General features: G+C 31.9%; 1 protein-coding gene across 3 annotated transcripts in view; it reads right to left on the bottom strand.

Moving 5' to 3' along the window:
- ckn (CRK like proto-oncogene, adaptor protein) overlaps positions 1 to 22,533 on the bottom strand; it is a 474,381-nt gene that overhangs the window by 320,907 nt on the left and 130,941 nt on the right. The window lies entirely within an intron of this gene.

Genomic DNA, 22,533 nt, shown 5'->3' with positions numbered 1-22,533 from the left:
CACCAGATCAAAATGGATCCTGAGGATTCTCCAAAGACTGCTTTCTCAACTCCGTCTGGACATTATCAATATTCACGAATGCCATTTGGATTAAAAAATGCTCCCAGTATTTTTCAAAGGCTAATGAATACTGTCCTCTCAGGAATACAAAATTACAGATGTTTTGTCTATCTCGACGATATAGTCATTCATGCCGATACATTAGAAAATCATAATAAAAGATTAAAAGAAGTATTCGAAAAATTGTCTACATTCAACTTAAAAATACAACCAGATAAGTGCGAATTTTTTCGTCGCGAAGTAATGTATTTAGGACATTTAATAACTGAATTTGGTGTCAAACCGGACGAAAAAAAGGTATGTGCTGTTACAGATTTTCCTATACCCAGAACACAAAAAGATATTAAGAGCTTTTTGGGTCTCACTGGTTATTATAGACGCTTTATAAAAAATTTCAGTGCTTTAACACAACCTTTAACAAAACTGCTGAGGAAAAATGTTGAATTTAATTGGACAAGCATTCAACAACAGTCATTTGAGAACCTGAAATCAATACTTTGTTCAGAACCAATACTTCAGTATCCAGATTTTACCAAACCCTTTGTCTTAACAACGGATGCTAGTAATTATGCAATAGGGTCCATACTTTCTCAAGGTAAAGTACCAGATGATTTACCTATTGCTTATGCTAGTCGTACCTTGAACAAAGCGGAATCAAACTATAGCACAACAGAAAAAGAATTACTTGCAATTGTATGGAGTGTTAAACACTTTAGACCATATTTGTACGGAAATAAATTTTTCATTTATACGGATCATAAACCACTCACATGGCTATTTAATGTAAAAGATCCCGGATCAAGACTCGTTAGGTGGAGATTAGCATTAGAAGAATATAGCTATGAAATTATTTATAAACCAGGTAAATTAAATCAAAATGCTGATTGTTTAAGTCGTCCTCCTTTAACCATATCTGAAACAAATATTTGCGAAGAAAACAAAAACCCGGCAACAATCACCTTACAAATAAACAAAATGAGTAAAGAAAATAATGACACTTATTCACAGTTCTTATCTAAATCCGAAACTATATTAATAACAAATGATAATATAAAAGAAACAAATGAAAAGATTACATCATTTTCACAAAATTTAGCATTGTTTGTTTCCGTAGATTTAAATTTTAATGAGATCGTTCAGAAACAAATAAATAAACAATTCAGTCATATGGAAAAATTGAAAGCCAAAAATCCAAGACTAAATGACATTATATATATTTCTGATCAAAATAAAAACTTTTATTACATATTTATAAAAAATAATTATTGGGACAATACCTCTTATGAAGATATATTTAATTCCCTAATAAAATTAAGAGACTGGTTATTAAACGATAAAATATTAAAAATTTGCCTACCCAGAATAACTTTTAGCTACGATAAATTAAGTTGGGGAAAAATTAGATCTATGATTAGATTTATTTTTAGAAAAACTGATATATCTATTATCATTTATCATGATATACTAACAAATCCTGAACCTGAGGAAATAACTACAATATTACAAGAGAATCACACTAGTCCTACGGCTGGACACTCTGGTTTTCATCGGACATACAATCGTATAAAAAAACATTTCAAATGGAATAATATGAAAAATGATATTAAAAACTTTATAAAAACCTGTGAATCTTGTCAGAAAAATAAACTCGTTAGAAAAAAATTCGTAAAGCCCATGGAGATAACAACAACAAGCTCAAATCCATTAGAAAAAATATTTTTAGATATAGTAGGTCCTTTACCCTTAACCGAGTCAGGTAATAAGTTCATATTAACATTACAAGATGACTTAACAAAATTTTCTCAAGCTTATGCAATTCCGAATCATGAAACCAAGACTATCGCTGAAAATCTGGTTCGTGGATTTATTTGCAAGTTTGGAAAACCCGATATAATAGTTACTGATCAAGGCCGAGATTTTACTTCCAAATTATTTTCTCAAATCGCCAAGCTTTTTAAAATCAGACATATAAATTGTACTGCTTATCATCCAGAATCAAATGCTGCATTAGAAAGGAGTCACGCTACTTTAGCAGACTACCTTAAACATTATATTAAAGCTGATCAATCCGATTGGGACGAATGGCTAGATTTTGCTATGTTTTCATATAATACAACTAATCATACTTCAACCAAATTCACACCATATGAACTAATATTTGGATATACACCTAATCTACCTAGCAGTATAATACGACCAGTAGAACTCAAATATACATATGAAGATTATTTAGATAATTTAACACTTAAGCTTAGAAAATCTCATGAGTTAGCAAAAACGAATCTATTAGAATCTAAAGTAGTCAGTAAAAAATATTATGACCAAAAGATTAATGACACCGTTTTCTTAGAAGGACAATTAGTATATCTCCAAAATGAGCAAACAAAGAAGGGTCAAACCAAAAAACTTACACAAAATTATAATGGACCTTATAAAATTCTAGAGATAAATTCTCCTGTCAATTGCACAATTTTAGTAAATAAAAAACCAATAAAAGTTCACATGAATAGATTGAAACATGCTTTTGTTTCAGGTATGCAATAATATGGCTGACAAATAGTGAACAAATTCACAAGAAATATACCAATACTCCTATCAACAAATCACCTGGAATCTATTACGAACACATAAAAAATGTTCAATTTATTGAAACTCATTGGAACATATTAAGTCATATTCCTTTACAACCTTTTACAGACAAATTAAATTTTGTAGATCTCACCTATCAAAAAACATTAAGACTGTGTCAAAACAAACCAGTTCTTATTGAATTACGATTATGCGATACTTCACTAAAACTCTTAGGACAAATCATACCTAGACTCTTTCAAGATGAACAAACTTTAAAAAACATAATTCTGCATGAACATTTTAGACCAAAACGCGCTCTATTTAATGCAATTGGATCTGTTTTCAGGACCTTATTCGGTACCTTAGACAGTGATGATGCTGAAAATTTCAATAATGCTATTAACAAAGCTGAAAGTAACGAAAATCATCTTCTTGATTTACTAAAACAACAAATTCATGTAGTAAAAGCCACGATTGCAAATTTTAATAACTCTATTACAAATCTAGACCGAAACAAAGTGATTTTTGATAAAAATTTTGAATCAATTACCAATTACACAGATAAAATGAATAATAAATATTTTAATTTAGATTTAAAACAAAAAATTGAAGAACATTTTACCTTACTAACTTTCTTTATAACAGAATTACAACAAGAATATTCTACTTTAATAAACGTTATTCTATTTGCAAGAAATAATAACCTTCATCCTTCTGTTATAACACCTGAGCAACTAATTCAAGAATTATCTAAAACGGTAACGCATTTACCTAGTACATCGACTTATCCATTTCCATTGACTATCGATTATGCTCATAAATATTTCGATATCATTTTACTTAAATATATATATTTTGATAACAAGATTTTAATTACGGTTAGTATACCTTTGGTTAGTAATACTCCTTATTCTCTTTTTAAACTAATATCTCTTCCTATAATTCATCCAACATTAAAGAGACTTACCTTTATTCTTCCATCTGTCAAATATCTTGTTCTTTCAGAAAATAGAAACATTTATGTTACTATTGATACATTAGAAGACTGTTATTCATTAGATGAAGAAAAACTTATTTGCAAAAATCCTGATACTTTCCGATTTACACACACTAATCCAATTTGTGAAACTGAATTGTTAACTTCAATAACAAACATACCATCTAGTTGCGATACTCGTATAATTCAAACAGAATATGAAATTTGGCATAAATTAAACAAACCAAATTCTTGGATATATGTTTTACCCAAACCAACAGATTTAACTTTAAGCTGTCAGACTAGTACGCCAATATCTATTGTTCTTTCAAACACAGGTATTTTTTCTACTTCGAATAATTGCAAAACTTACACCGGATCAACTATTTTGATATCTGTCTCAAATCCAAAAGAAAGTAATTTTCAGTCTATCATTCCAGATTTATCCCTTCCAGAAGTCTGTTGTGATGATATTAAGATAAATAATGAATCCAAATTACACCTTGTTCCCTTACAATTAAATAATCTCGATCGAGATGCATTAAATTTAGCAAGCCATAAACTAGATAATTTAGAGAAAATGACCTCAGAAACAAATATTAATTTTTCAGACACAATAAAAAATAGTTCTTATTTCACTTATGCAATCTTATTTTTGATAAAATGTATGTTACTTTATATTTTATACAGGATAATTAAATATTTTTACCGACGATTTCGTAGAAATCCGTCACATAGTTGTCAACAAATTACAAATTGTTTAACACTAAATATATGTCAAAGTAAACGAAAACATGTACATGAGACAGATTTAAGTATAGATTGTAAACATAATAAAGACAATAATTATAGTGAATCCAAAAAGTGTGAAGAGACTAGTTTCACAGAGACTACACCGATAAGACGAAGTGAAAGACTATCGAGACTAAAAGAAACTATTTAAATGTGTTAAAATAAAATAATAATGTATACAAATGTTTTATACCATTTAAATGAAAATTCATTTTACAATTATTTTCATTCTTACAAAAGGAGGTGTAATGTACCTACCTACTCACATGTAAGATAATTAAAGTATCTATGTATTTCTATATAGTTTTTAGTCACCTGGTATATGTTATTTACAATTATGAAAAGTTCTCATGTATAATCACTAATAATTATTTGCTGTTAGAAATCAGAATCAATACTCTTCATAAATATTTTCCTATTTAGAATAAATAAGTTTCGCTAGTTTATTCACCTAATACTTCGTATCTATGGAATAATAATAATTTATTTCTCTTATTTCTTTGTTCGATAAGCTATCCGTATTTGCTATTTTAATATTAATATTTGAGTCCAATCTCTTGTACTCAAATCCATCCAGAAACATCGTTAAATAATTGTAGATAACAGAACTTATATATTCATAGTTTTAAGAAATAACAAGCAGAGTGTAATTTTCATCCTCTAATATAATAAATTTATACATGTCAATATATTCTGTTTAATTCCAAAACAAAGAGTTAGTCCGGAGAAGAAATAAACGCATAGTATTCCATAACAAACACATATCATTTTATAGAGAATAAAAGTTACGTACATTCCAGTCTTCTGGCAAGTTTATTTGCTTCCAGATCAGTTCTACCAGTCTACATATACAGTATGTCAGGTTTTTTTTGCCATGCTTTAAAAGTTATGAAGGAATGCCATCTGCCCCAGGAGCTTTGTTTTCTTTCAATTTTTGTATAGCTTTGATGACTTCTACCTCTGTTGGGATGTTATGAATTGTTATGCATCACTAAAAAAACTAGAATAGGGGGGTAAGTGTTCATGTAGAGTTAAATTAACGGGTGGTTTGATGTGTGTATCCACAATTTATACATTAATCAAAGAAAGCAAAAGTGGACGCCTCCACGACTTTTCCAGTCTGATGACAAATTTAAATCGATGAGGCATTAAATGACTAAGAATTAAAGCGTCTAAAGCTTGATAAAATTATGACATTGTGTTGAAAAAGACACAGACTATTCGAAATTCTCTAGAGTGTAGAGTAGTAACTCGAAAATAAGTACCAAGTTTATATAAGAACGAGACAATAAAAAATGGTATACCGAAGTGGAAGAAAACTACGACAAATTAATTCTATAGAAATACATAAAAACAGACAAAATAACAAAAAATCATTACGACTGGATACCCTCAAGAAACCTTTATTAATTTATTAATCTTCAATGGTTCAAAACTTTCACTATTACCATTCACAACTACTAAACTGCTGGAATCACTTTCAAAAATAAATTCATTTTAAAAGGTCATTAAATAAAAGACAACTTCATTTCAGTAACGTTCAAACGATAACCATGTATTTACTACCGAGAAACTGTGTAGTTCATATCCACCAAGCAGCAAGTAGTGCCATTATGGTATTATGAAGGTTGAATATGGCACATGTGGTTAGGCAGGACGGATACATGAGTATCTTGTTACAGAACACGTATATTTTACGAACATTTCAGAACAGATGTGAAAACACCAACAACGATTGGCTGAAGGAATTATGTATAGTGTGTATCCGTAGATGAAATAATAACATTCTTCTAGTGACCTTGTGTTGGGATAAAGACTATAAAAATGCTTAAAGTAACCAGTTTTTATTGTTCCAGGAAATATAAATGGAAACCGGTTGGGATAACTACTGACAAGAAAATTAAATACACGTACATACATATTTATTTATAAAAAAAAATTACTTATATTAATCGTTTCGTTCGGAATAATCCACAAACTACAATTTTCTATTGTTTCTCTATCACAACTCTATAGACGGGTTTGATAGGTGAAATGTGTAGAATGGGATATTAAAAATAATAGACTCTCATCTAGAGATTCATCAATTTGTTAGTGGACATATTTTTAAATAAACAATCAAAACGTCAAAATCATTATTTTCCTCATAACTTAAAAATTTTAATGTGGGTCTTAATATTGTTATTTTAATTGTTTTATATTAAAGTATATTTATGTTCTTTGTCACTAAGGCGTTCAGTTATTGCCCAATCCCTCAGAGTTTGCTCATTTTGCATTTTATGATGTATTATATTTTAGGTTGGTCATATTAAAATCGAATTGATTCAGATAAGAAGGTATCGCCAATGAGCGGAAAAAGATCAAGTAGGTCTTTCTTTTTCTCCTTACCAATTGGCAGAAGTTTGTCTGTGATTTGGGGCAATATGGTTGGTACAACATGTTTTCATCTTCCTGATATTTTTACCATTTTCTTCGTGTTTAACCCAAGGCGTTTTTTGGAATAGTTTGTTGAATATTTTTGTAGAACCCTCCTTTTCGTATATTCCTTAATCCCTTAATCCACTGCTTATTAATCAAAGACATCACTTAGCATAATCTGCTATAAGAACTTATTTTCTTCTAATCGAAATGCCTTCATTTTGTATGTCGGTTGATTATAAAGGATTCTTATCGATACCGGCGAGTCTTTCATTTCAATTTAAAATATGTATAACACTATTTAAGCGATTAATTTTATAAAATTTATAATAAATATAACTATATTGATAGCAAACCACATTAGACTAAATAATTTACTTTATATCATTTTTATTTTGGAAAATAAAGAGCAATCTCTATAATCTTTTATATTCCATAGAAAACATTACTCTAACTTATCTTTGATAGTCCCAATAAACTAATTATTGTGCCATTTTTTTCATTCATTGTCTCTTTATAGCCTTCGGCAACCGTACAATTTACATACCCCTTATCTCTTAAAACATGTGATGTTACATCTACCATTCAAAAATAAAATGGTTAAATGCCTAAATTGTATTCTGGTTAAAATATTTATCAATTTCGCTTGGTATTTTAGTAATTCATTCGAGAACAACTAGATATATGTACTTTAAAAATAATTATACTTTGTAGTTTATAGGACAATTTATTTTTTTTATAAAATGATGAAAGTAAATATGTATTATTGTCGTAGTTGTTATAATGCCTAATGATTCTACTTAGTCTAGGGGCCAGCTATGTCACCGGGGCCTTTTCAATTCTGATGGGTCCACCCAAGTTTTCTTGCGAATTTCGAGGGTATATTTCAAGCCGAGTGGTTAAACAGAGTATCAAAATACAGAGAGGAGTCCGCCAGGGTTGACTGCTGTTCCCACTACTTTTCAATGTCTACAGTGAAGCGGTATTTCAAAAAGCGCTCTCAGACTCAATAGAAGGTATATCTATCAATGGAGAAGTTTTGAATAACTTACGTTTTGCAGACGATACAGTAATACTGACGGATAATAACAATGATTTACAGAACGTAATGCAACGTCTTAATGAACGCTGTCATGAGTACGGACTGAAGATAAATTTAAAGAAAACTAAATACATGATCATGACTAAATCTGCACATGCAAATATCCAACTGACTATTGAAGATACTGCAATTGAGAGTGTTAATAACTATAAATACTTAGGAACATGGATAACATCAGATGTAGACCAAACCAAAGAAATTAGGACACGCATTGAAATAGCACATGCATCATTCATTAAACTTAAAAAGTTTCTTTGTTGTCGGGATATAAGGTTAGAACTACGCTTGAGAATGCTTCGATGTTACGTGTTCTCTACTCTTCTTTATGGCTTGGAAGCGTGGACACTAAAACAAGTCCATCTGAATAAGTTGGCCGCCTTTGAATTTTGGTGTTTCAGAAGAATCCTACGAATATCATGGATTCAAAGAATGTCAAACGTGGAAGTAACTAGAAGGATAGAAAACGAGGCGGAAATAATATTAACTATCAAAAGACGAAAACTTAAGTACTTAGGACATGTGATGAGAGGGCAAAAATACGCATTATTACAACTTATTATGCAAGGCAAAATCCGAGGAAAGCGAAATGTGGGAAGACGAAGAATATCCTGGCTTAAGAACTTAAGGGATTGGTTTGAACGCAGTAGTGCAGAACTTTTTAGAGCGGCAGTCAACAGAGTCCGCATAGCCATGATGATTTCCAACCTTGGATAGAAGATGGAACTTAAAGAAGAAGAAGGTTAAACAATTGTTATAATAAACAATTTAATTGTTTATAAGGCTCTAGCTCGTAAACTAAAAGAGATAAAAATGTTATTCAAATAAAATTTGATTCCTGGAAAAAAAAAACAAATAAAACGGCGTTTACTAAACTTTTATTCAATAAATAGAATTAGAGATATTGTAAAATTAGTGCAAAATAGTTGCAAAATAAGTATTTTTAGAAGCTTTTTTGACTGTAAGTCGGCTTTTACGCATGCAAATGAGCTTTTTGAAGTCTCATTTTTTTCAATTAAAATTTATTACTTTAACTTTATTTGTATTCCCTTGCGCTCTCAGCGCAATATCGGCTCGCGCGAACAAATTATAGTTAATATAAGTTATCTTCATTTTTGAAGATCCTAATACAATTTTCTCATATAATTCTTATAAACTAAATCATGATAAAGTAGATCCCTTTCATTTTATTTACTTTTTACCTCTATTTTTTGGACTAAGCATATGAGAAAAAAACATCAAAACTAAGATTCATTTAATCCATAAAATGCAAGTATCACTTTATTTTATAAATGTATTAAGTATTTAAACATTTTAAAATAATTTTAAGTAGCTTTAAAAAGCTTTTGTTTCCTGTTGATTGTTCTTCAGATCCGTTAAACATGTTTCTTGGTCTACATCACAAACGTCCGCCACAGTCAAGTATATAATTACGACCACTTTGCATTGTTTTTTTCTAAATTAGAATCTCCTAAAATTTTTTAAAAGTCGCCATAAGCAAATTTCTTGTAAAGCGCTAACAAAACTGAAGTTAACTGAAGTTTGAGACCTGCTAAAAATATTAATTTGCATTGCAACGAAGAAGATCGTTAAATTTTTGACCAGATACACATGTACTTACATTAAAACTCATTCTCGCATAATTTAGAATCTGAAAATCTAGGAACCATAGTATTCTACATTTTTTAAATCAATATTTCAAAAGCTGTCACAACTTTGTGTAATGGTCATATAATCATAGCATCCTCCTCCTCCTAAGTGCCTTCTTGGTTGAGGTTGGCGATCAATATGGCAAATTTCTCTCTATTCTGGGCTTGATGAATTAATTCATTTCCTTTTGTGTGGGTCCAATTTCTGATGTTTCGTAGCCATTTTTTCTTTCGTTCTATGCCCCTTTTACCTTCAATCTTGTCTTCTAATATTACTTGGAGCTGCTCAAATTCCCTATGGCGCATTATGTGTCCTAGATATGACGTCTTTCTAATTTTGATAGTATTGACCAGATGAGGGCGTGTGTTCATTGCTCTCAGTACTTCTTCATTCGTAGTTCTGCTGGTCCAGCTTATTCTTAGCATTCGGCGGTACATCCACATTTCAAATGAATTTAATTTGTTGACCTCATACTGTTTTAATGTCCAGGTCTCACAGCCTTATAGTAATAGAGACCACACATAACACTTTAGTGTTCTCAATCTTATTGAGACTGATAGCTTGGGGGTACAGAGCATTTTACGCATATTCATGAAACCAGATCTTGCTATTTCAATGCGTCTTCTAATTTCTTGTGAGTGGTCTAGTTGACTATTTAGTTCTCTGTCCAGGTATATAAAGCTTTGGGAACTCTGAACGGCGATACCATTTATTTGTATGTTAGGTGTAACTTGTTCATGTGACTTTTTGTGGAATACCAGAATTTTGGTTTTGGAAAAGTTAATGTCCAAGCCCAGCCTGTGACTTTCTTCTGATAATATGTTCATCAATATATTTAGTTGGTCTTCTGTTTCTTCTAATACTACGGTGTCATCGGCATATCTTATATTGTTAATGATGATTCCATTGGCTCTGACACCTTCAGGGCGATCTTCAAGAGAAGCTCTGATTATATGTTCGGCATATACATTAAATAATAGGGGGGATAAAATGCACCCTTGACGCACTCCTCGTTCTATGTTGATGTACTTTGTGTTTCCGTTCTCTGTTCGAACGCGTCCTGTGTGGTTCCAGTATGTGTTACTTATGATAGCTATGTCGTGTCCGTCCAACCCTACTTCTTTTAGCACCTCGATCAATTTTCCGTGTTTGATGCGGTCAAAGGCCTTTCTATAATCGACAAAGCACACATACAGCCGTTTTTGAACCTCAAGATACCTTTCCGCCATCAGTGTCAATCCCATAATTGCTTCTCTAGCATACTGTTACGATAAATAATGACTCGTAATATCTAAACTGTAAATAACTGTAAATATCCTTTCTCATTCAAGTATTTTCCAGATCATATACCTGCCGGCAGAAATTTCTAGTCCCTACGCTAAAAGACCTGTTTGGCTCCACGACGATCGGATAAGTTCTGGAAGGTCAACGCCGCTTCGAGAATCACTGTATTTTATATATATATATATATATATATATATATATATATATATATATATATATATATATATATATATAACATTTTATTTAAACAGGGACAGTTAGTTTTTAAACATCGCGTCAAGTTTTTAAAATGTAACGCACGTATTGTAATAAATGTAAATAAATTATATAATTATTGAAATAAATTAGTTATATTGTACAAATAAAGACTTTAAATAAACTTGTAAGTGTTATAAGTGTAGAACCTTCGATGATAAATAAAGACAATAAATTAGATTAATAAAAATACAACAGTGATGTCAGAAAAGTGGAATATATAAAATAAATTGTGAAAATGACTACGATTTATGAGCTCACAGTTACGAATTTAAGAAGACATCTCGGGGATAGATAATTAGCTTCTACAGGAAAAAAGGCTGAGTTAGTCCAACGATTAAAGAACGCTTTGGAGGAAGAGCCAGTTATACAAAAAATTCGAAAATAGAAAGAGGAAAACCGTCGACCACCTTAGCAAGAAATATCAAACCAATGCTCAGTAGTTAAGACGTATTGGGCCCAGTGGGACTCATTTATCATGGAAGATGGCTTGCTCAAACAAGTACTGGAAAATGATGACGGTTCAGAGAAGAGAAGACAGTTGGTGATCCCAAAGAGCAGAATAGCCGAAGTACTTCGTCAGTTACACGACAGTCCATCAGGAGGGCATTTAGGTGTAAAGAAAACCATTCAGCGAATTCGGGAACGGTTTTATTGGATGAACAGCTCCGACGACGTAAAGGACTGGTGTAAGAAATGTACTATTTGTGCTACGAGTAACGGGCCTCACCGAAAAAGGAGAGCTCCTATGAGGCAATATAATGTTGGAAGAACGTTTGAAAGAATAGCATTGGACATTGCTGGGCCATTTCCAGAAAGAGAAAATGGAGGAAAGTACATGTTGGTAGTAATGGATTACTTCACTAAGTGGGTCGAGATTTACGCACTTCCAGACCAGAAGGCCGCCACCGTTGCAGATAAGTTGATCCAAGAATATATCAGCCGATTTGGAGTGCCTTTGGAGATCCATAGTGACCAAGGCAGAAACTTCGAAAGCGATCTATTCCAAGGAATATGTGATAGACTAGGCATGAAGAAAACAAGAACTACCTCGTATCATCCGCAATCGGATGGTATGGTAGAACGAATGAATAGGACAGTTGGCAAGTATTTGACAAAGATGGTGTCCGATTATCAGCGAGACTGGGACCAATAACTACCGGTCTTCACAATGGCCTACAGATCTGCTGTTAACGAATCAACAGCCGATACCAGATCATATACCTGTCGGCAGAAATGTCTAGTCCCTACGCTAAAAGACCTGTTTGGCTCCACGACGATCGGATAAGTTCTGGAAGGTCAACGCCGCTTCGAGAATAACTGTATTTTATATATATATATATATATATATATATATATATATATATATATATATATACATGGGACATTTTATTTAAAGGGACACTTAGTTTTTGAACATCGCCTCGAGTTTTTAAAATGTAACGCACGTATTGTAATAAATGTAAATAAATTATATAATTATTAGTGTAAAATAAATTAGTTATATTGTACAAATAAAGACTTTAAATAAACTTGTAAGTGTTATAAGTGTAGAACCTTTGATAATAAATAAAGACAATGAATTAGATTAATAAAAATACAACAATACTATGCTATGATTATTTTAAAAATCAATCTGTCCCGGCATTTTACTTTTGTGGCAACAATAAAAATGGAAACAGTAGGCGGTACTGTAGACTAGCGCGGAGCTTCATACTATGTTTTCTGTATTTTTAAAATTTAAATATTATATTTAAAATTAAATCAATTTCATTATTTATTTATTTTTTTATATTTTAAACAAATTCAATAAATTATTATGTTTGTTCCTAACATCACCTGTTGACGTATTAACAAAGCATACGCTGTTTACTTATGACAAACCTGTCATATTCAGACCAAATATTAATAAAAAATATAAACAAATATAATCTGATAGTCAATTTAATTATTATATAAACTAAATAATTGTTTCAAAATAATAACTTTTTTTTTCCTCCAAAAGATCCGTGTGTGTCAAAGGGCGATGGAGCGTGCTATGTTAGGCGTTTCACTACGAGACAAGATCCCAAATCGCCAGCTACGACAAAGAACAGGAGTGGCTGATGCAGTAGAGAGAGTAGCAACACTGAAATGGAACTGGGCAGGTCACGTGGCTCGAATGACAGATAATAGATGGACAAAACGGATACTGGAATGGAGACCAAGAGATGATGCCTACTGAAGCAGAGGTCGTCCACCAACACGTTGGACTGACGATCTAAAACGTTGTCATAGGAATTGGATGCAAGAGGCACAATATCGAAATAGATGGAAAATTATGAGGGAGATCTATGTCCAGCCGTGGATAAGCGAAGATTGAATGATGATGAGAATTATTATAGAAATTTAAACAGATGATTCAATGTTGTTATTAATCGGAAGACATATATGACTTTTATTAAATTTTGACAATCGTCTATATTAATGTCTATATATTTTGGTGGTTATTTTTCATACATTTTTCATTTAAACCTGCTTAGAATAAATATAGGATGACTATAAACGAATTGATCGAAAGTAGGTAATCGATGTCAAGAACCGCTATTCTATGACGCTGTCCGTGACGACGTCATCTTGTGGCGCTAGTTCTGTGACGCTCGCCTCAGAATTTTACTGTAGAGAAAAAAATAATACAACGCTATTATAGAAGCATCGCTTCAAAAAGTTAATAGGGGAGGTTAAAGTTATTTCCGCGTACGTTATAAAATTTCTTGTATAATCTTATATAATAATTATATATTTATTTCTTTATAATATTTCGTTATAAAATTTCTTGTATATATAAAGGGCTTTTCAAATTTATCGCATAAAGGCGATAAAGTGGCGATCCACAGTAAATGTCAACTGTTCATTGGCAATGGTAATTTCCCATTACTTATTTTATTTTTAATCATTTGGATTCCTTTCCTCTTTTATCAATTATAATGTCTATATAAACAGAAATTTAACGTTTCGATAGATGTTTTATTAACTAATGTTAGTATCACACTTCTTCCTATAATGAAGTTTATCTCTAAATTACAGTCAACAAAAATAAAATCGTGTTGTGTCTCAACAACATTTGTATAATATTTCGATCTATTTTATCAGTAAATATTAGTGAATACTTAGAGGGTCACAGGATGTATAAATGCAATTAACCTTATTGTAACAAGTTGATTTATTCATGTAGTCATGATAAGAACTGTACGATATAAAACTTTCTTTGTCAAACAAATCAGAAAATTACTAGAGCTACCAAAACAAAATTTGTTTAGTATTTGAATTATTATCGAAAAGGTCATACTAAACTAAAACTGGTAGTAAAATTGCAAAAGTATGAAGAAAAAATAAAACAGATCAAATTATTTTTAAGTTTCAATTAGATAAAAGAAAACTACAAAAGTGACAGTGATAACTAGAGTCAATTTTTCTCCTGTAAATTATAAATTAGTTAATACCAACTTTGGTTTTTAAATAGTTCTGTTGAATATGAATTTTATAACGAAACCAAATAAGTTTTACAACAACTTCTTTTTGACAATTACCGTTTACATTAAAGTTAACATCAAAGCAATATTTTGTCAAGAACCAGCTTGACATGAGCTTGATTGAAGTCTTCGCTTGAAGAATAGAGTATAGTATAATATTCCTTAAGCGTGTGAGTAAATACAGTACGCAGCAGCAGCCAGACACGTCAAAATCGTATTGGGCGATTTCAATGCCTGAGCAGGGAAGCGCATCTAAAATCAGTGATTGGCACCCAGAGTTTACACGATAACTCTAACGATAAGGTAGTAAAAACTAGAAAGTTTCAAAGGAAAGACATTCATAAAGTATAATGGGTCGGAATAACGTCACTACTCGTTACCAGAAAGACCATGTACTCACTGATTGAAGGCACTGTAGTAATATCATCAGTGCACACATCATGTGAGGAGCTAAAAGTGACTCGGATCACTTTTTGGTAAGAACAAAGATGCAAATAAAGCTAAGCCCAAAGTGGGCAAAGCAGAACTCACAAGGCAACGAGTGGGATATATAAAATCTCGAATTATACGAGAACGAACAAGAATACAAATTGCAAATACAAAATAGGTTTCAGGCGCTGGAAGGGGATATACCAAATGCACAGCTGACATTAAAACAGAAATGGCAAAATATAAGAAAAACTATAGAACGACAGTTAAAAAAAAAGTAGTTCGACCTGGAATGTGCTTAAAGTTTAAATTAACAAGACCAAAAGATGAGAATAGAAAAGTTTGCCATATAATTAGAATAGAAACGAGAAAAGTTTTGAAAAGGAAGAAAAAGCAATACCTAGAAATTTGGATAAAGCAACTTAAAATCAACCACAGAACCGGAAGTCTAGACAGTTTTATAAGGAAATAAAAACACTAAAGGGCAATGAGGTAAATAGTCCGGGATTCATAAAAGATGAAAGATGACAAATTCCTATGAAAAACAAGGACATAAGCCGAGTAGTTCAAACAATTGGTAAATACTGAAGAGTCAACAACCATACAAACAAAAACAGTACCACTCAGCAGAACCCGAAATAGCGTTACCAGCACTTGAGGAAGTAAAGACGGTACTATGGGCATTAAGAAATAACAAAGCCCCGGGCCCAAATGGCATCCATGTGGAACTGATTACGAACGAAGAAGAACAACTTCATGTACAAATACATCAGCTTATAAATCAAATATAAGAAAGAGAAGAAGAAATGCCGACGGAATGGCGTGAAAACCACATAGTACTTGTTCAAAAATTCATACAATCTACAAAGTTACGTCGTTGGGTAGTATGAGCTGGGAATAGAACAAAGATGTAATAAAATTTTTGTAGATTTTAAACAAGCTTATATCTCTATAAACAGGGATGCATAGTGGAAAATAATGATGGAAACGGGAGTACCAAGAAAGCTGGTAGGTTTAGCCCATATCTGTGTGCAAAACCCTTGTGCGCGATCAGAATTGGCAGCAGTACATCAGATAAGTTTCAAATCGAAACGAGTCTAAGACAAGGCGATCTACTTTCCGCGTTGTTATTCAACTTCTCTTTAGACAGAACATAGGAAACAGCAGTTAGGAAAGCAAAACCACAATTAACAAATGGTTTCGCTGCCCAGGGGAGAAGGTACTGTTAGCTTGTTCTGACGATGTCGACATAATTGCATAATCCACCAGATATTTCAAAGAAATTTTTACCCTTTTTGAAAGCGGGCCAGAGAATTTTTCCTTAAAACCAAGTACATGGTAGGTGCTTTGTAGAGATAAGATAACAGGAGAGTAGAGACGAAGAAATAACCACGAACTCCAAGCACTCTATTCATATCTTATTTCAAGACAAATCGCTAAATCCAACCTTCTTGGAAAGGCCCCATGGCAGAAGGTCAGTTCGTCGCTTAAGAGAAAGATGAAAGGATGCAAAAGGATTGCTTCTTGTTTGTTCCTATTTCGAGTTTGTATATCTTCATAAGTTTTAAGGCTGTTTTAGCAGTTCATGTACACTGCGATTTGAAATGGGCGTATCACTTACTTTTCTACACTGCTTACGCGAGACCATCTTTACTCAGTGCCGCCGGCCGACGGGTAGTTTAATGACAACAAATACATTATTCTCCATTCAAATTAGTTTTAACACGAACTAACTGACCGTACGTTCATGAGATTTGACGTCACGAAGGCGATAACGATGAAACTAAGCGCCGATGATGAGTAACACGTTTCACTATTAGATTTCAGTATTTTTTAGCAATTTTCTTTAAAGTTGGAACACGCTTCTCTCGGTTATTACTGGACACAGAAAGGTGAAACAAAAATCAACGATTACAGAAAAAAAAACTCTTTCGAGTGATGGGCGTAAAAAGTTTGGTTATAATAGAACGTTAAACAGTATATTCCAATTTTTCAACAGAAGTTTCAAAAAAATAAAAAAAGTAAAACCATCAGTTTAAAGGCAACATAATTTCGAATAACGTGTCCAAATTTCGAGACATTTTGTCAGTAAATAACAGAGAAAACACTGTCCCTAGGTTTTGGTGCACCGATAAAACAGCCTTAACGTTTTAAACTACAGTTTATACGGGTTTTTGTTTCTCTTTTACCAGAAAACGAGGGTTTAATGTTAATGAAGCAGCTGTCTTTGTGTATTTTTGCCCCGTTTTTGTTTCTATCAGTGGACATCTTATTCAAAATTACGCCTAAATATGTGCAGCTCTCTGTACAGTTTATTCTGACATTTACTAGGTTTAATTCGCATTTTTCATTCATTTTATTCATTTTGCAACTAAGATTTTTGTCTTCCGTGGTCACTATTTAGTCATCTGTGAATAATAGAGTAAAAAATGAGTGTTTGTAGACATAGATTCAGATAAATATAAATAAGGTGGGTGGAAAAACAACAACTGTTGTTTTGAATGAACCTAGAATTGAACCTAGATTGGCCTTATATTTTCCATTCCAAACCAATACGTTGTTATCTGTTGCTTCTAGATTTACTTGAGCTAAGTCAGATTTTTTATTTTTCTTTTAATAGTTTTTTTAGGGGTAAAAATTTTAATACAAAAGAAAAAGGGCAGGGAAGTTGTGAAAAGATCGCTAACAAATTATTAAGAGCCATCAATAATACAATAAACTTGTAAGTATGTTATTGTCAACAAGAAAGATATGTTTCCTGCATTATATAATTTACCTAGATCTATAAACCGCAGGAAATGCAGGAACATATGAACACTTCAATAAATTTAAATACAAATTCCAAATCAAGATGATTCAACGTGAAGTTGTTGAAAGTATTGCCAATGATTGATCAAGAGTAGTATAACAAACAGAACGTTATGGATGATAAACGAATAAGATAAATTTGACAAGCGATTGATTCAATAACGAATGGCATTATATAATTTTTCAGATCAAATCTTAACAGGAAGATATTAGCAAACATTTTAGAAAGCGACAACGTTCCTTTCTGCACGTATTCCGTGTACTTTAAAATCCTATCAGTGTTTACGATATCTATCTATAGATAAAAATGCTTAGAAATGATGATGAATTGTATTAAGTGTGCAAAGTGTGCAAAGTGCAAATATTATTTGCACTAGACCGATTGGCACCTGAATTGTTGTTTTTCAAAACAATTAATATATCAAATAACCAAACGATATCAACTTTGGAATTTTAGATATAGTAACTAGAATTAAGTTAGATATTTTTACTTCGAATAATTTCATTCATTAGTGTTTGTTTTTAATTCAAATCTGCGTTTATTATTACAGTGGGTGATCAAATTATTATGATCACTTCAAAAAACTTTGTATTTTTCTGTTTAATAAAGAATAAAACTGCATATAAGCATCTAATGATGTGAATATAATATAAAAGTAGATCATAAACACGTTCTTTTACAAAATTTTAAAATATTTTTTTCTTTGACCTTAAATAACAATTTTTTTTAATATTTTGTGTGACCTCCTTTAGTTTCGATGACAGCTTTGATCCTCGTTGACACGCTTTGAATGTTTCTCAGGCAATCTTCTTTTATTTTATCGTTTCTGTGCCAGGTGGCAATGAGTCTCTTAATTAACTGCTGCTAATTTGTGACAGTTTCCTGGGCAATCCCCCTCTTCATAAGCTCCCATAGATTTTCAATCGGATTGAGGTTTGGGGAATTACCTAACGACTTCAGTACTTTAATTTTCTTTTTTTCCAGGTAAGATGTTACTGTTTTTGCCTTATGGCACGGTACTGAATCGTACATAAAAGTAAAATCCTCCGATTCTCCAAACCAGTCTTTGATTTGTGGCATGAGCTTTTTTTCCAGAACTTCAATATCCTGATGTTGATTCATTATTCCATTCATAATGCACAGCCTCCCTGTGCCCTTACTGCTGATCACAGACCATACCATGATCTTGAGAGGATGCTTTACTCGCTCCACTAGGCAATCCTTGTGATATATTTCACCCACTCGCCTTCGGACGAAGGCCGACTTATCCATGAGTATCTCCACTGTAGACTCATCGGAGAAACAAACCCGTGAATGGTTGGTATTCTTTGGCCCATTCCAGTCTCTTTTTCATCATTGAGAATGGTCAACTTTGGTTTTTGGGCAGGGCGACATGATTTGAAACCTTGCTCAGCAAGCCTTCTGTGCGCTGTCATGTCAGAAACTGGCATCCCAGCTTCACGAATAAGTCCCGTGAGGATTCTTCTTGGCTTCTTTCTATTGTTTACGAAGATATCCCTCATTTTTCTTTCATATCTGAGTCTAGTGACACGCTTTCGACCACATTTTTGGGTACGCTGGTGAATCAGAGGTTTGTTGGTATCAATTTTTTTCTTGATATTGCTCACTGTTGCTTGCGCTGTTTGGCATTGTTGAGCTATCTGACGTTGGGGTTGAGCTTTGTATTCAGTAAAAGTGTCTTTATCTCCACCATTTTACACACAGGGACGTCTTTAGCCTTACCCATTATGATTTTCTTCTCAAAAATCGAAATGTTTTGAAAATGTCTTTAAAATTAAAACTGATAGTTTGTTTCACTCGATACGACATACATTCAAACGATACTAATCTTTCAAAAACAATACAAAAACATACAAATTCAGTTGTAAACTCCAAGTGCAAATTCACCACAATGTGTATGTTGTCACGTAATTTGACACGTGACAGTTTTAGAGCTGTAAACGTCAAAAAAGTAAGGTTATTAATGACAAAATATATTGGCATACCTTAATCGTATAGCAGCATATGATTTTATTATAAAATTTTTAAATAAATTTGAAAAACTTTTGTGACTGTTCATAATAATTTGATCACCCACTGTATATATGTAGGGTAAAACCGAAAGGTAGCTCATAAATTCGATCACATATGCTGCTAATTTTGAGGAACGTTACAATGCTGGGTGTTAGCGACATAGTACTCTACATAATTCGCCTAAAATGATTAGATAATACCGCAAAATTGCCCAAATTTGAGAATATTGTCCACGTAGAATTATTTTTAAAGAATATTTCTCCCAATCCAAGTTATCATGGCTTTAGTATACTCTCGCGACTATTGCGAAATTAAATAAATATAATTAATAGTAATAATAATTAAATAAATGAACAGCGATTCTTTCGAGGATTAATTTGTATGAATACTCCATACCATTTCTGTCAACAAATTTTTCCAAGAGGTTTCAGCAACAAACTACAAATTCAAAAAATCTACGAGTAGAGAGTAGAGAAATTTAGCAAACAGTTACGCAGATATATATGATAAGTATAACATTGAAACTTTGGTTGAGAGGGAGATTACGGTGTAGATTTATAAATATTGTAACTGCCTCTCTATCATTGTGAATTCAATTCGATAAACGGTTTGGAGTCAGGTTAAACTATTCGTCATCCTAAACATTAACATTAAAAAAGAACGTTTGCCAACTACTAACCAGTAAAAAATTTGCCAAAGTCTTTGTTACACAGTGGAAAAATTATGTACAGCATATCATCGGCATTCAGAAAGAAATGTGGATGGCCGACAACTTTTAAAAAGTTATCCCACCACAGTCAACACCGGAAGTTCCAGTCAGGACGATTTTTCTGAAATAGAATGAACAGACAAAGCAATTTCGACCTGCAACTGTTATTGTTCTGAACCTTGAACTAAATCCCATTTATTATCTGTTGTGCTAGCACCAATGCTTCACTGCGCTATGTACGTATCGGAAATATCTTGTTGTAAAGTTATAAACGTCACATGTTTGTTATTCTTCTTTAAATAATTATTTTATTTGAATTTCATTCGATTTTATTCATTTGTTAACTTTCACTTCTATTTAATAATTTTTATTCAAAAAATAGTTGGCACTCAACTCTTCGATGAAGTCTATATACTAAATATTTTGCCATATTCTTTATTCTTCGTTTCAAATGTTCATTTATTTCAGTTCTATTTCTCGTATTCCACTCCATTCTGTTCTATGCCGTACACATAGAACAGTATAAAATATCTATGCTCAATTCCAAGCGACACGTTATTTGTCAGTTGACAACTCTAGACTTCTGTCATGTCACTTCAATTTAATAGAAAGGGAAGTAGTTTTTATAATGTCTTTTGTCTACTAAAGCTGGATTTTCTGTCCCAAATTCATTTATATTTTAAATATTTCTTGGGGTAAGTTGATAATTCTTTTATATTTATTATTTAATCAATATCCAATGTCTTTTTCTAGTAATTTTTATATTCGTTTTTGTTAAGCTAAACCTACACACCACGTTTTATTTTTCAATGTAACATTTCTATAAACAGTTACAATATTTAATATAATTTAACTAATTCCAACTAAGGATAACCATCTTTTAATAAAATAGATGTTAACAAATGTTTCTCCTCTAAGAACGAATTTTCGTTATAACAAGTAATTTTTGCTCTATCGTATAATGATTTTATAATTCCCTTTTTAATATTTTTATTCTTATAATTATACTCAGGTGTACACACCTGAGTTTCATATCCAGTATCGTTCTTAGAGATTAAAACATCCAGGAAAATAGTGTGTTATTATATTCCTTTTCCAAGTATAATGAACTAAACCTAACAATGAACAGGAAAGAACAACGAATTGTATTTATAAAATACCTTGTGAATGCGATCATTTTTATTTAGGTGAAACATCAAGACCATTAAATGTTAGAATAAGTGAACATCAATCTTATATTAAAAATAGAGAATTTGAAAGATTTCAAATATGTCAAAAAAGTATGGGAAAATGAACATAGGGTTTAATGGAACCTAAGTTCCTGGATTCAAGTATAGTCCTAAAAGAAACAGATGGTAAAAAGAAAAAATCAAAGAAGCGGCTCTAATTATGCTAAATGAGAGCAATTGTGTCGCAAATTCCTCAGCAGAATGCAGTGGGATCTGGTTACCCATATTAAAATAGAAAGTCAATAAAAGGAAAATGCCACTATTAGTAAGTCAGTAACATATCGAGAATACATCATTTATGTTTTTAAATAATATACATATAAAATCAGAGTTTGGTGTTTATTGAGAGTAAACTAAATTTAATAACAAATACTTAAGACGTCGGGATAGCATTATGAAGTTTTTTTCTGGTTTTTTCCTCATGATATACTATGGAATCACTAACAGGAGAATTTTACTGTCATCATTGCATCTGGTTGCCTTTTTAAAGACGAATCACATGCTATAATTTTTTCTGACAGATATTTTCAAGGTAATGTTGATTTCATGTAATCGAATAAACTATCTTACAATAAAATCGTCCCAGGAACGCAACTTAGCAATATTGGTAATATCATTTTAAAGTCGTCTCCTTTAAAATGTATAATATATGTCTGAATTGTCAATATGAATGAGGGATATAAAATTAAATTATTAAAAGAACTTT

Source organism: Diabrotica undecimpunctata, chromosome 2 (genome assembly GCF_040954645.1).
Source record: "Diabrotica undecimpunctata isolate CICGRU chromosome 2, icDiaUnde3, whole genome shotgun sequence".
Classification (NCBI taxonomy): Eukaryota; Metazoa; Arthropoda; class Insecta; order Coleoptera; family Chrysomelidae; genus Diabrotica; species Diabrotica undecimpunctata.
Note: the sequence above shows the minus strand (reverse complement) of the source record. Positions and strands in the feature narration are given on the sequence as shown.